This window comes from Pinus tabuliformis, chromosome 8, assembly GCF_031772625.1.
Source record: "Pinus tabuliformis cultivar Carrire ecotype Pingquan chromosome 8, CPIR1, whole genome shotgun sequence".
NCBI classification, from domain to species: Eukaryota; Viridiplantae; Streptophyta; class Pinopsida; order Pinales; family Pinaceae; genus Pinus; species Pinus tabuliformis.
The window spans coordinates 1,141,316,041-1,141,329,884 of record NC_142294.1 but is presented as its reverse complement, the minus strand read 5'-3'; the positions used below and the strand labels follow the sequence as shown (position 1 = coordinate 1,141,329,884).

The following is a 13,844-nucleotide window of genomic DNA, read 5'->3' as shown; positions in this document are numbered from 1 at the left end:
AAACTGAGCATATACGGAAGATGTGCGCATATACGGAAACTGGGCATATACGGAAGATGTGCGCATATACGGAAACTGGGCATATACGGAAGATCTGGGCATATACGGAAACTGGGCATATACGGAAGATCTGGGCATATACGGAAACTGGGCGTATACAGAAACTAGGCATATACGGAAGATGTGCGCATATACGAAAACTGGGCATATACCGAGGATGTGTGCATATACGGAAACTGGGCATATACGGAAGATGTGCGCATATACGGAAACTGGGCATATACGGAAGATGTGCGCATATACGGAAACTGGACATATACGGAAGATGTGCACATATACAGAAACTGGGCATATACGGAAGATGTGTGCATATACGGAAACTGGGCATATACGGAAACTGGGCATATACGGAAGATGTGTGCATATACGGAAACTGGGCATATACGGAAGATGTGTGCATATACGGAAACTGGGCATATACGGAAGATGTGAGCATATACGGAAACTGGGCATATACGGAAGATGTGCGCATATACGGAAACTGGGCATATGCGGGGTTCTTTGCCTAGAATTGAAAATTTGATGGATTGTTTGAGTGGAGCAAAATATTTTACGAAGTTAGATTTAAAAAGTGTTTATCATCAAATCAGAATTAGAGAGGGGGATGAGTGGAAAACTTCTTTTAAGACAAATGAAGGATTGCATGAATGTATGGTAATGCCTTTTGGGTTATCAAATGCTCCAAGTACATTTATGAGGCTCATGAATGAAGTTTTGAGAGAATTTATTGGTAAATTTGTAATAGTATATCTGGATGATATATTAATTTATAACAAATCTAAAGATAAACATGTGAGACATCTGAATTATGTCTTACAAAGGCTACAACAAGAGAAGTTATTGTTAAATTTAAAAAAATGTTCATTCATGAAGGAAGAGTTGGTATATTTTGGTTTTGTTGTTTCTGCTGATGGGTTAAAGATATATCCAGAGAAGATCAAAGCAATCATGGAGTGGCCTTCACAAAAAAGTGTCTTTGAAGTAAGAAGTTTTTACGGTCTTGCTAGTTTTTATAGGAAATTCATAAGGAAATTTAGTAAGATCAATGCTTCTATTGTTAACATTATAAAGAAACACAGACAACCATTTAATTGGACTACTGAAGCAGAAAAGAAACTTGGTACCAAACTGAGTTTCAGTTCTGCTTATCATCCTCAAACTGATGGGCAGACTGAAGTTGTAAACAAAAGCTTGAGTAATCTTCTGAGAAGTCTTGCAGGTGAAATCCAAAACAGTGGCATCAAGTATTAGCACAGGCTGAATATGCTAATAATGATTCTCCTAACAAGAGTACACGGCAGAGTCCATTCCATATAGTTTATGGAATGCACCCAAGAGGAATGTCTGAATTAAGAGATTTGGGTAAAGCTGAAATGAGGAGTGCTCAAGGAGAAAACTTTGCTTCAGAGATTCGAGCAGTACATGAACAGGTAAAACAATAGTTACAGGACATCAACACAAAGTACAAGAACAGAGCAGATTTGAAGAAGAGAGAAGTTAATTTTGAGGTTGGAGACTTGGTTTTGGCACACCTAAGAAAGGAAAGATTTCCAAAAATGGTGTATAACAAGTGAAAATTTAAGAGAATTGGACCATGCAAAGACTTAAGGAAATTTTCTGCAAATGCATATGAAATTGAGTTACTCCCTGGTATTGGAATATCTCCAATTTTCAATGTTGTTGATTTGTACAGGTATGAAAAGGGACAAGCAGATGACACAACAAAATAAAAATAGGTGGATTGGGTAAAACAGTTACCTACAACTAAGGTATTGCAACCAGAAAAGATATTGGATAAAAGAGTGTTTAAAAACACAAGGAGACAGGAGTTTTTCAGTACTTGGTCAAGTGGAAAGATCAACCAATTGTTGATGCTACCTGGGTGACAAATACCATGCTACAAAAGTTGGGCAGTTATGTAAAAGAGCTCATGGACAGGAGCACATGAAGAATTTTGTCCTCAGGAGTATGATGTAGGAGCATGAGGCTTGAAGGCAAAAGACTTCATTTTATTCCAAAAAAAAGAATTACAAGCAAAAGAGTGGGATCCTTTAGTTGTCAATTTACAAAGTTTTCTAGATAGAATTTGAACTAAAATACAGGGATTTGAATGATTTTGTAATTAATCCAAGTAGTTCAGACTTAGTTGAGATTCTCGAGGATAATATCAAGCAGTTTAGGTATTTATCTAGGATTAGATAAATTCGATCCATTGATTGAGGATCAGATTGTCGGATGTAAAGTATTTATGTAAGTTTTGAACTATTGTAAGAAGATTTGGCTGGATTTGGCTATGGAGAATTAAACTGTAAAAGAATTGAAGTATCTCTTTATCTCTGTGTATCCTACGCATGAATGGTTAAATCCCGAAGGTTGAATTCCTTCGAAATATCTCTGTGTATTGTTGAATTCCAGTTTGGCTTGTAAAATTAGTGTTTTGTATGATCTGGTGTTATTGCGTTTAATTTCTCATTCGCTGTATATTAAGTTAAATCGAATGTGTTTCGAACCACAGAGCTTTAGTTAGCTAAGCTCTAGATTCCTTAAAGAAGAGATAACTCTGGTGGAAGCGCTAAAATCATAACGACGGGAGAAAAGTCTGATAAAATCACGAGGAAACCCGAAGAAACCTAGAACCGTCCGATCGACAAAATCGTTAGATCTACGGTAGTCATGTGAAAACAAGCATCGGAGTTAAACAGAGGAGTAAGCGGTCTTTATAGGCGAACGTTGTTTTCACGCGGGCTCAAGGAAGTAAGTGGTATTTTAAAATAGTCGCGCGATTCCATTTAGCAGCTGACACGTAGCACGGAGAAACTGTGTTTCTCACGTGCTCTCAGATTGATAAACATCGGCAAGAATTCCACGCGATATTAAGCGACAACCATTGGATCAAGCGGGTTGATCAACGGTAGAGGATCACCTGGGTAATTTGCGAGTGGGGAAAGCGTCGACCATTGGATTGAAGAATGAGGATTAACGATGTAGAATTAATGCGATAAAAGTTAGGAGAAAAATGGACGCGAGAAGTTTATTAACAACAGTGGTCGTTTTCCTTTTGGTTTCGAGGTAAGTGAAGTTCTACTAATTTTCAGGTAATTTTAACAATTTTGTTGTTTTAGTAGCATATCTAGGTTTGGAGGCGGATAACTGAAACTCCAAGGGAAATAGTAAAAGAACTTTCACCTGCGCTTGAGGAGATCGTTTTTAAATTTGAACGATTATCCCTTACACCTGCAACCAGACCACCATGAACTCCCAAAAGCAATGACTACCTTATGTAGTTGCATGCTACTTTAATAAAACAATCATAATGATTATATATATGACAACAATAAGGGAACATAATCAGTTTTTACAAAGCATACATGTGTTTTATCTTTACCATCTTTAATCATCACTCACTATCACAACATATTTTTTAAGTAGTTCTAGCAATTTCTAGGGAAAATAATGGACAAGAACTAAAAATAAACACTCCTTTCCACATATAAAAAGATGGGTACCCTAAGGTCATGGAGCACACTGTTTATCAATTATTGTGTTTTTTCTTTTAACCAAAAAGACCCAAAACTTTAGAAACCAATTATTCACATGTGCAACACAATTATGATCATGCCGTGCATAGTACAAATGACACTTCATTATTTCTATATTTTCTTAGGCTAGGGGTTTAGCGCTTAAGACAATGTCAAAAGAAGCTATTACACATTGGTCCACAATTTGGCCCATAACCACATTTGAAAAGATATACAAGCAATGCAAGATGCTTACCAAAATAGTTGATAGAAGTAAAAAGGAAAAAACCCAACATAACCAATAGAGAGTTGATCACCAATGTTCACTAGGGAATAATATCTCTGGAAAGAGTTGGAGAAGACATAACATTGAAATCACTAAGATATGCCACATCATAAAATGTGATTTGTCTAAACTCATCATATTACACATGAAAACATCATGTGTTCAACATACTTTTTCATGAAATTTATTAAAAATATAACATTTGATTAAAAAAACACATGAAACCATTGAATCACTTCCTATGGAGATTGTTGCATGTGTCTATGCATATATAAAGTTATTATGTCAAACAAAGATCAAGTTATCTAACATGGAGCAATTCAACTTTATTAGAATAGGTTAACCAAATAGACTCTCCAAAATAAAAATGACACATAATAAAACAAATTAGGAAATTGTTCAACAATAAAATAAGCAATATTTAGGAACAAACTCTCGAACAAAATAATTTGACACAAAATGAAAAAAGTTTAATTATATCTAAATATTGCTTGATAAAATAGCACTAAAAACACACAATTAACCCAAATCTAAGAAATTTAAATTAAATTACTTCAACTAAAACAAATTATAAACTCATAATAAAAATTCTAATAATAATTTTTTAAAACAAACCAAAATTCTTAGTAACAACATAGTCATGAAAATTATGCCAACATTTCAATTATACAAAGCAAACATTATTACCATGCTACACTTCATAGTAGTTTTGTGAAATAAATAAAATCATATCCCAATGTCACTATTTATGTAAAAAAAGAGAAAAAAGCCAACCAAATATTTCTTTCAATTTCATTACATAAATAAACAACAAATATTTTATCATCATATTTTTCCCTTGTTCTTCATATTTCTTTAGATTGAAAAACATAAGATGTACTCATCATCAAAACAAAAGTTGTCATGCTGGTCATACTCGTAAACGAGGAAAATTTTGAAATCCATGCAAAAGAGATATATCTATATCTATATATATATATATATAAACAAAGCCACATGGTTACAACTTAGTTCTTTTAATGGTTTAAAAATTGATTGGTTTAAATTTGTGTGTTTTTAAGATTTTTTTTATATTTAATAGATATAAGATGAATTTAATTGTGATAAACAAAAATATTTATTTAAAATATTTATTTTATTAATTTTTTATAATATTATTTATTAATTATATATAAATACTAAAATTCTTTTAAAACAATTTGTATGATTAAGTAAAATTTTCTAATAACACTATTACAATTTATTTTGGAGAAAAAAGTAAATTTTAAAATACTTTTACATTTTTAGATAAAAAGAAAGTAAATATTAAAATACTTTTATATTTTTAGAGTTTAGGTGATATGAGATGAGTAATTTAAATATAATATTTCTAAATCTATTACATTTTGTTTTTAAATTTATGTTTTAACCTAATCAATATAACTAATAATGAAAATGATCAATATAACTAAATAATGAAGATGTTTTAATAATAAGCTACGCCAATGGGTAATAATAAACTACATTGATTAGCACATTGTTTGGCTAAAAAATTTTACTCCAAAAAATAATGTAGATTTAAAAAAATTACATGTAAATTCTATATCTATGAAATCTTTATTTTTTAACCCTTTCCAAATTTTTAATTTAAAACTAAAACATTTGATTTTATATAATTTTTCAATATAAAACACCAGAAGCTAAAAATAACAATATAAAGTCTGGTTTGGGAAATCTCAAAATTAATAAAAGAATTAAATTAATTAAATCCACATACCCGAAACCTCTGCAACACTAGAACTTTGATAGCTTTGGCAAATTTGGAGAAGAAAAACTTATGCAAAAACACACTAGCACTTTGGCAAATTCTGATGCAAAAATGACTTTGGAAACGAGAGATATGTGGGAAATTAAAATTTGAATAAATTCAGAATAAGTTATTCAACACAATACAATGGTGTTTAATATTTATAAAACCAATCGTCGAAGAATACAAGATCAAATATAACAGAGAGATGGAGTAAACGATCTCTTTATTGACATACGGACATCCATTGAATCACTACCAGTACGAACTCGAAAGCCTGCGCGTGATCCACAACACTTCCACGACATCCACTGTTTTTCGCTAATGGTTCACCTTGACATTACAGAAACGCAAGAACATAAACCTGTAAAGCACAGGAAATCGCAGCGCCGAAGCCTGTTGCCACTGATCTGGTGAATGTAGCTGCCGAGGTATCACCGTCCTGCGAAAAAAAAATTGAGAGTGCATCACATTAGTTGCTTGGAAATTGACAGAAAAAAATCCAGAGATTTTAAAAACTCTAGATTTAAATTCAGTCGAGAAACTAAACTAGATGACATAAAAGAAAACAACAAATCAGAATCCAGTGAAAGCTTACGTCTTGAGGTACAGATGGAGAGGGAGATGGAACTTCAGCGTATGAATCTTCGGTTGGAGTTTCCACTGGAGAACCCACAGGCGTAGTAGAGGGAGAGATCTGAGGCGAGACTGTAGGAGCAGGGCTTAATGGTGATCCCACTGGTGCTAACAATGGTGATACCCATATGCAGGTGAAGGGGAAGGCGAAGTTACAGGTACAGAAATGGGAGAAATTACAGGTACAGAAACGGGAGAAGATACTGGTTCCATGGTCGGAGAAACGGTGGAAATGGGAGAGGAACTCGAGACGTAGGTTGGACTTGAGGGCGTGGCTGACACAGGTACGGCTAGAGTTGGCGAAAGGGAAGGAGCCATGGGAGACGATGAAGGAGATGGCAGCTTGACTGGGGTGGAAGCAGGGGGTGTTGAAGTAGGGGATGTTGAAACAGGAGATGTTGAGGGCTGAGAAACATAGACATGAGGCTTCGAAATGGGTGTAGTTGCAGTTGCAGCCGAGGGAGCAGCCATGGGCGATGCATGAGAAGGTGCAGAAATGGGGGATCCAAGAATGGACTTGGAAGGAGCAGCAAGGGGGACTGAATGAAGAATGGACTTGGAAGGAGCAGCAAGGGGGACTGAATGGACAGGGGCAGAAAATGGGGATCCGAGAATGGAGTTAGAGGGAGCAGCAGCATGGGTGCCGAAACAGCGCTCTTGGGAGATGGCAAGAAAGAAGAAAATGGCGATTTCGATGGCACCAATGCAGGAGAACCTGAACCTGCGAATCCAGCCTGAGGGGCCTGAATGGGGCCACCTGCTGATACCCATTTGAAGCTGTGACACAGAAATCCCATGACAATGAACCTCAGAATCAATCTCTGAATAAACTCGGCCATGGATCTTAGGCTGAATTTTGGGCGGTTGAATTCAAATTTGAATTCGAATTCAAATGGGCTCGTTATTTGAATAACATTAATGCCGTGACTACGCTGAACCGTGGACCCTCCTGGAGTTGGAGTGATGGAGCTGTCATGGTATCATGCATGGATATGGGTCCAAAACATGCATCCAAAACTGTCGTTACGGTGCTGTCGCTATCAGAATGTGTACCTCCATAGCATTAACTTTGCTATGGAGGTGGAAATAGGAACTGCCTTATTAGTTTGGCATTGTACGAATGAATATTTATTGAAGATGGTAAACTGTGGTGGACAGCTCACTAGGTTTCTTAGCTACCTGAATCATTGGTTTTGAACTGCCTATTTTCACTGGTTCAATTCTGGCTTGATCGGAGCTCAAATCTTCCATTCCAGTTCCATTCCAAGCATTTCTGAGGTCACATTACAGTTCACTCGGGTCGCATAGCATGTTCCATTCTCACCAAATCAGAGCTCTCAAATCATATCTCCCACGTTGAATCCGGCATCGCATGTTCTATTCTCACCAACTCAGAGCTCTCATATCAGATTGTAGTTATCTTACTTTCAAAGATATTATTTAAGTTTATCAGTAACGAATCTCGTAAAATGGCAATCAAACATAAGACTTCAAGAACATGAACTTGAATAAGTAAGACTCGTGCGACTGTCTGCAACAGGGAAGAATCACGCTTTCTCGATTTGTTGCAACAAGGAGAATCATGCTTTCTTGATTTTTCGCAATAGGTAAGACTGGCACTTGATTTTTTTGCAACATTAGACTCACACTTTCTTGATTTCCATATTTGATTCCCTTCTCTATTGCTTTTATTTTTTCTCTGAATTGAATGTGTTTATTTACAGACTTTCCTCACCGTGGCAGATTAAGAACAACGGGCCTAGGATTTGGGAATGGTCACGAAATAAATATGGTAGACTATCCAATGTTTTGTATTTCTCTCCATATTTCATTTTTTCAAGGTGCATGCCGTTTGGCAATTTTTATCCAAAGACGTCATGGGCAACTAGGGTGTATAAAGTGGATAACATGTGGAGATTCGAGCAATCATTCAACTTGCCATGCATAGTTTTTCTGCGTACTTGTATATGTCCACTGAAACAAAGTTGATGAAATATAATGCTGAAAACTATTGGGTTGTTCAAAGACTTCTTTCAATAAAAATTAACAACACTGTGTACTGCAGAGTTGCGTAGCCATATTTTTGTGAGTAAACCCTATACCCGTTCTTTCATTCAATTTTGTTATCTATTGAATCCTTCCACCAATGAGTTGATTGAATTCGAGGTACCCGAAAGATTTGTTGGTGTAACTATACCTGCTGCAACAATGGAGATCTGAATAACACATCGTGTTGAAAAGGTTTCAGGCTCCTGTTTTGTATAGTTCTATTTGCCTTATGTTTCAATCCATTTTTACTCAATTCATATTTGAAAAATGTCTTTCCCTATTTGATTATATTTGAAAAACTGGTACTTATCTTTTTTTCTTCCTATTTTTATATCATTAGATAAATTTTCTATCTTTTTATTTATTTGAGATAAGTCCAGTTTCAAAAATTAGTTGAGCTTCCTAATTAAAATATTTGTGTTAAAATACATTTTTTTATTAAGAAATCAAGTATTCAATTCTCATAAATACTTAATGAATTTTGTAAATACAGGCATTTCCAGCGGGATCTCCTCTGAGTTGGAAAGTTCCTGCTGGGAGAAGAGATGGAAGAATTTCACGTGCTCCAGAAACTCTGATGAATTTACCTACCTCGTTTTTCAACGTAGAATAGCTTACACAGAGTTTCACATTCAAAGGTTTATCCCAAGAAGATATGCTTAGACTTTCTGGTAAATAAATGCATGCAATTTTATGTATTGGACCTTCAAACCAAGATATCTTGTGTATGCTCAGATACCGAAGGCCCAATGCCCCATAGGGAGTGAACGCAACAACAAGAGGACCGTGGCCATGGAGTATGTAACGTCGAACACCCTCGACAATATGTACTACGACATTATCATAAAGACGGTACCATAAAGAATAAGGGTCTGTTGACCTCTGATGCAATGCTTCTTACAAATGAAAACACTAGGAATTTAGTGTTTGCAAACTCGGAAATGTATTATAATATGAAAGGAAAATATGTGGTTTTTCATAATATTACATATTCATAAATTTTGTGAGATGAATAAAAAAAAATCAATTGATCTATTATTTAAATTATGATATTAAATTGTGGCTCTTTAAATTATAATATTAAATTGTGGCTCTTTACTGGTTTAAAAAATTAAATTTTAAATTGAAATATGGTTAAGTTTTCAAAATTTAAAGTTTAATTACATCATAATTTTAATTATTTTTTTAATAAAATATTTAGACAATCCGTGCATCATGTTTTTGCTTAACAAATTACAATACCTTAAAAATATCTATAAACTTATTTAAAAAAATAACTTAATATAAAACTTATTTAAAAAAAATAACTTAATTTTTGGTTATATAGGATTACTTTTCATTAATAATTAAATTCCTCTCTCTGTAATGTAGGTTTTTCCCAAAATAGATCTTGTAATTAATGACTAAATTTTCTTGTTTCTAATATAGATTTAATAGCAATATTAAGAAAATTTTGAAATTTAAAATGAACCTCCTAAATGATATAATAAAATATGATGAGTTAGTCATTTTGTAGAGAAGGTATATTTACAGCTCACTTTTGCACTACAATCCATGCAACTATGATTAAGTTAAATTGAAAAATACCTAAAAATATAATTAATAAAATAAATATTATTGATGTGACTAAAAATAAATAATTTTAACATAAATAATAATAAAGTTAAAAAAAAACAGCCATGGTTATATAACCATTAATGCCTTTGTAATTTGTACCTAGATAATTAGAAACAATTTCATAATTATTTATTATTTACTAAGTTAAAATCCAAACTTAGAATCATATAATAATATATAATCAAAATACTATATAAAAAAAATCTAATATATAAACATTATTTACCATAGTTATGTGTATTTCACTATAATAATATGTTATATATTATAGTGTTATTTTGATTTATTGTGAGGAATTTGGATTAATAATTGGAATATTCTTCACCTAAATTCATTTTTTACAAATAACATGATAAATATTAATGTATTGAATTCTAGAAATACAATATACTATACATTACAACATAAAAAGAAATAATATATAATATATGAGATGGAAGTGATATCATATTGTACATCACATAATACTTAAATATTTTACTAAACCATGTTTCTCTATTAAAAAAAACTCATAAATATGAATTTAATTTTATATATATAGATATATGAGACTTTATTATTTAAATTTTAAATTTTAAATAAAAATTTAATATATCATAGTTAAGTATTTTATTTTTAATCGTAAGTATATATATATATATATATAGCAATGAGTTTTTATCCATTACTTATAAGGTGATAGATAAATATTTTTAACTCAACTAATGTCAATATATCTTGAGGGGATGGTGTTATCTTCTAGCATATGAATAGATTTTGGATACAATTAATTTCTAATGTATGACTAGTTCTAGTAAAGTTGATTTTTATAGTGCATTTTTTGTTTTGAGGTTAATTTTAGAGTCCAAAATTCCTCTAATGGTTATAATATTATTTTCTCATAAATCTAGATAAAAATTCACATTAGAGATTTCAAATATTTTATTCTTATTTGTCTAAAATAAAATGAAATTGAATGAGACTCGAATAATAATTAATATAATTATTCTTGCAAGTCTTCTACACCTACTTTATGTTGAATGAGACTCTACCCTCAAATTGAGCTATACTTAGTTAATTTAGTTATATTTCCACTCATTTCTCCATTCCAGTACTATCCCCCTTACTTAGTTAATTTAGTTATATTTCCACTCATTTCTCCATTGCGAGATGTGATCTATACTTATTTAGTTTAGTTATATTTCCACTCATTTCTCCATTCTTCCTTCCACTACTCCAAATCTTCTTCTAGGGATAGTTTGGCTATTCAGACAGCCAACCTCTAGCTACTCAGAAGATTGATCTGTAATTTTCCTACTCTTCTAGAGATCTGAATTCACTGCATTTAACTTCTGCAATACTCCTCCACCTAGGCAAGGATCTTTTCTATTCTTTTACTTGCATGTTCTTCGGCCTCTTCCTTCCACTACTTCAAATCTTCTTCTAGGGCTAGTTTGGCTATTCAGACAGCTTGATCTATAATTTTCCTACTCTTTTGTAATTTTCCTACTCTTCTCAAGATCTGAATTCACCACATTTAACTTCTGCAATGCTCCTCCACCTAGGCAAGGACCTTTTCTATTCTTTTACTTGCATGTTATTCGGCCTCTTATTCTTTCTTGTATAGCAAATCATACCCGTCTTTTGTAATTGATGCAAAATTGTCATCTGATTTCTTAGATGAAGCTAATTTTCATTTTCTGGAAGAGGATCTTTGACAATAGAAATTTCCATATTAGCACTTTGTGCATCTTCTTTTGCTGAAACAATCTCAGCTTTAACTTCTTCAAGGGAATCTAATAATTTAGTCACATTTTCTTTGGCTATGTTAACCTCAACTTCGGTGCATTAAACAACTTCAACACAATATCCTTGACATTGGTCAATTCTTTCTTCAACAATTGAACCTCTTCAATAGCCTTACTTGCCATTGCAATTGCTTATTTGGCTTCAGATTCCCATTTTGCAACAATAGCTTCCTTTTCATCCTCAACCATTGAATGTGATGCATATGCCGAATCGAGAGCCTCTTTCAAAAAACATATCTCTGCGTACAATTCCTTTTTTTTTTTGGCATTGGCCTTTGAAGCATTGACTGCGTCCATGCCTTGTTTAGCTACAATGTCCTTACAATCCATCGCAATGGAGAGGTTTTTCTCGACCCATTAAAGCTCTTGATGTGCAGATTGCAAGGAAACTGTATCAAAAGCATGTTGTCTCTATATAGCTTCAAGTTCAGTGTTATGAAACCAGCTCACGAAAAGATAGAAAAGAGAGATCCATGCCTTAGAATTCAGCCTCTTCGAGGGGGCAACCTCCTTTACATTACATAAATGAACAATTCCTGGATCATACAAATGAAAAGACCTCCTTTCTATATATAGGAGTCTAAGGGGTCATAGCATAATCAGAGCCGACATAACAATAATAATGTAAGGGCACAATAATAACAATAGTGGGCTTCTATGGGGTACATTAGTAACAATATGGGCACTACATGGGTACATCAATATAATAAGTGGGTTTTACTAATAACAATAAGGGATTACACTAGTAGTATAGGGGCTTAACATTCAGACTGTCGGCCTTGATCCCTCTTCTGAGCAGCCTCCTTGATCCCTCTTCTGAGAAGCCTCAAATGTGTCTTATTCAAGCTCATCGATCAACGACTTCTCACTCTTACATTTCTTTAGTGCTCTCTTCTAAACTGTCAGCCTTGATCCCTCTTCTAAGCAGCCTCCTTGATCCCTCTTCTGAGAAGCCTCAAATGTGTCTTACTCAAGCTCATCGGTCGACAACTTCTCACTCTTACATTTCTTTAGTGCTCTCTTCCAAACCACATGATATTCACTCAATCTCACATTGGCTTCATCTAATGCCCTCTTATAAAGAAATTGATCAAAACTATTGCTTGGTTGAAGTTTATGAGATTTATATGCAATATTAATTCAATAATTAATAAAAAATTATAGTCTTAAACACCCTAAATCAACTTCAGTTTATACAATAGGTTGAAGTTTATGAGATTTATATGAAATATTAATTCAATAATTAATAAAAAAATATAGTCTTACACACCCTAAATCAACTTCAGTTTATACAATAGAATTTCATTTCTGCTACATCTCTCCATCTTATTTAGATGGTTTCTTAATTTATACCACATCTCTCCATCTTATTTAGATTCTTTCTCAATTATGCCACATCTCTCCATCTTATTTAGATGGTTTCTCAATTTATGCCACACCTCTCTAGCTTATTTAGATTGTTTCTCGATTTATGCGTTACGACATTTCCTTTGCAACATTTCGTGCAAATGCTAGTATAAAAAAAAAAAATTAAAAGTATTACATCGTTGTTACCGACTTTAGCCTTAATACAAACTTAACTATAGTAGGGTTTCATGACTATGGAAATTGAAACATAGTGCAGTTTATTAAATTCCTGTTGTACCACTAAGCTGTCTGCTATAGTCAATCCACTATCCGATTTATTTAATAGACGGTCACACCCACCTAGATGACTCAACTCACACCCATCTACCACCGATTATTCTGGAATTTAATTCTCCGCTTTGCCAATGGGTTGGCTTGACAGTCTTGTCAGGACACCTCGGGATCCTTCATCGCATCAACGACAAAGGCTGTGAGCTTTCAATCTGACGATTGGGAGTTGTCCAGAAGGTTTTTCCATTCCCTTTGTTGGGCTACATGTCTCATTTGCATCCTACTACCTTGATGCTAGGGTCTGCCTCTCCTCTTGCACATTTCATAGCCTGTAGGTTTGTGAATTGCGCACTTGGATTGTCTCACAAGTGGCCAAGGGTTTCTTGTTCATGGGCTATAAGTGCATCATCCGGTTACAGGTAAAAGTTTCTCCTTGGCTTCAATGCTGTGTTGCATTTGTTTTTTTT

At 33.7% G+C, this 13,844-nt stretch overlaps 1 pseudogene across 1 annotated transcript; it reads right to left on the bottom strand.

Annotated features, from left to right (window-relative positions):
- Positions 1 to 5,847: 5,847 nt before the first annotated feature.
- LOC149239376 (uncharacterized) lies at positions 5,848 to 7,125 on the bottom strand (annotated as a pseudogene). Its single transcript, XR_016245447.1, has 2 exons — positions 6,249 to 7,125; positions 5,848 to 6,092 (listed from the first exon to the last, which is right to left on the bottom strand). The product of XR_016245447.1 is annotated as an uncharacterized LOC149239376 (transcript).
- Positions 7,126 to 13,844: the final 6,719 nt, after the last annotated feature.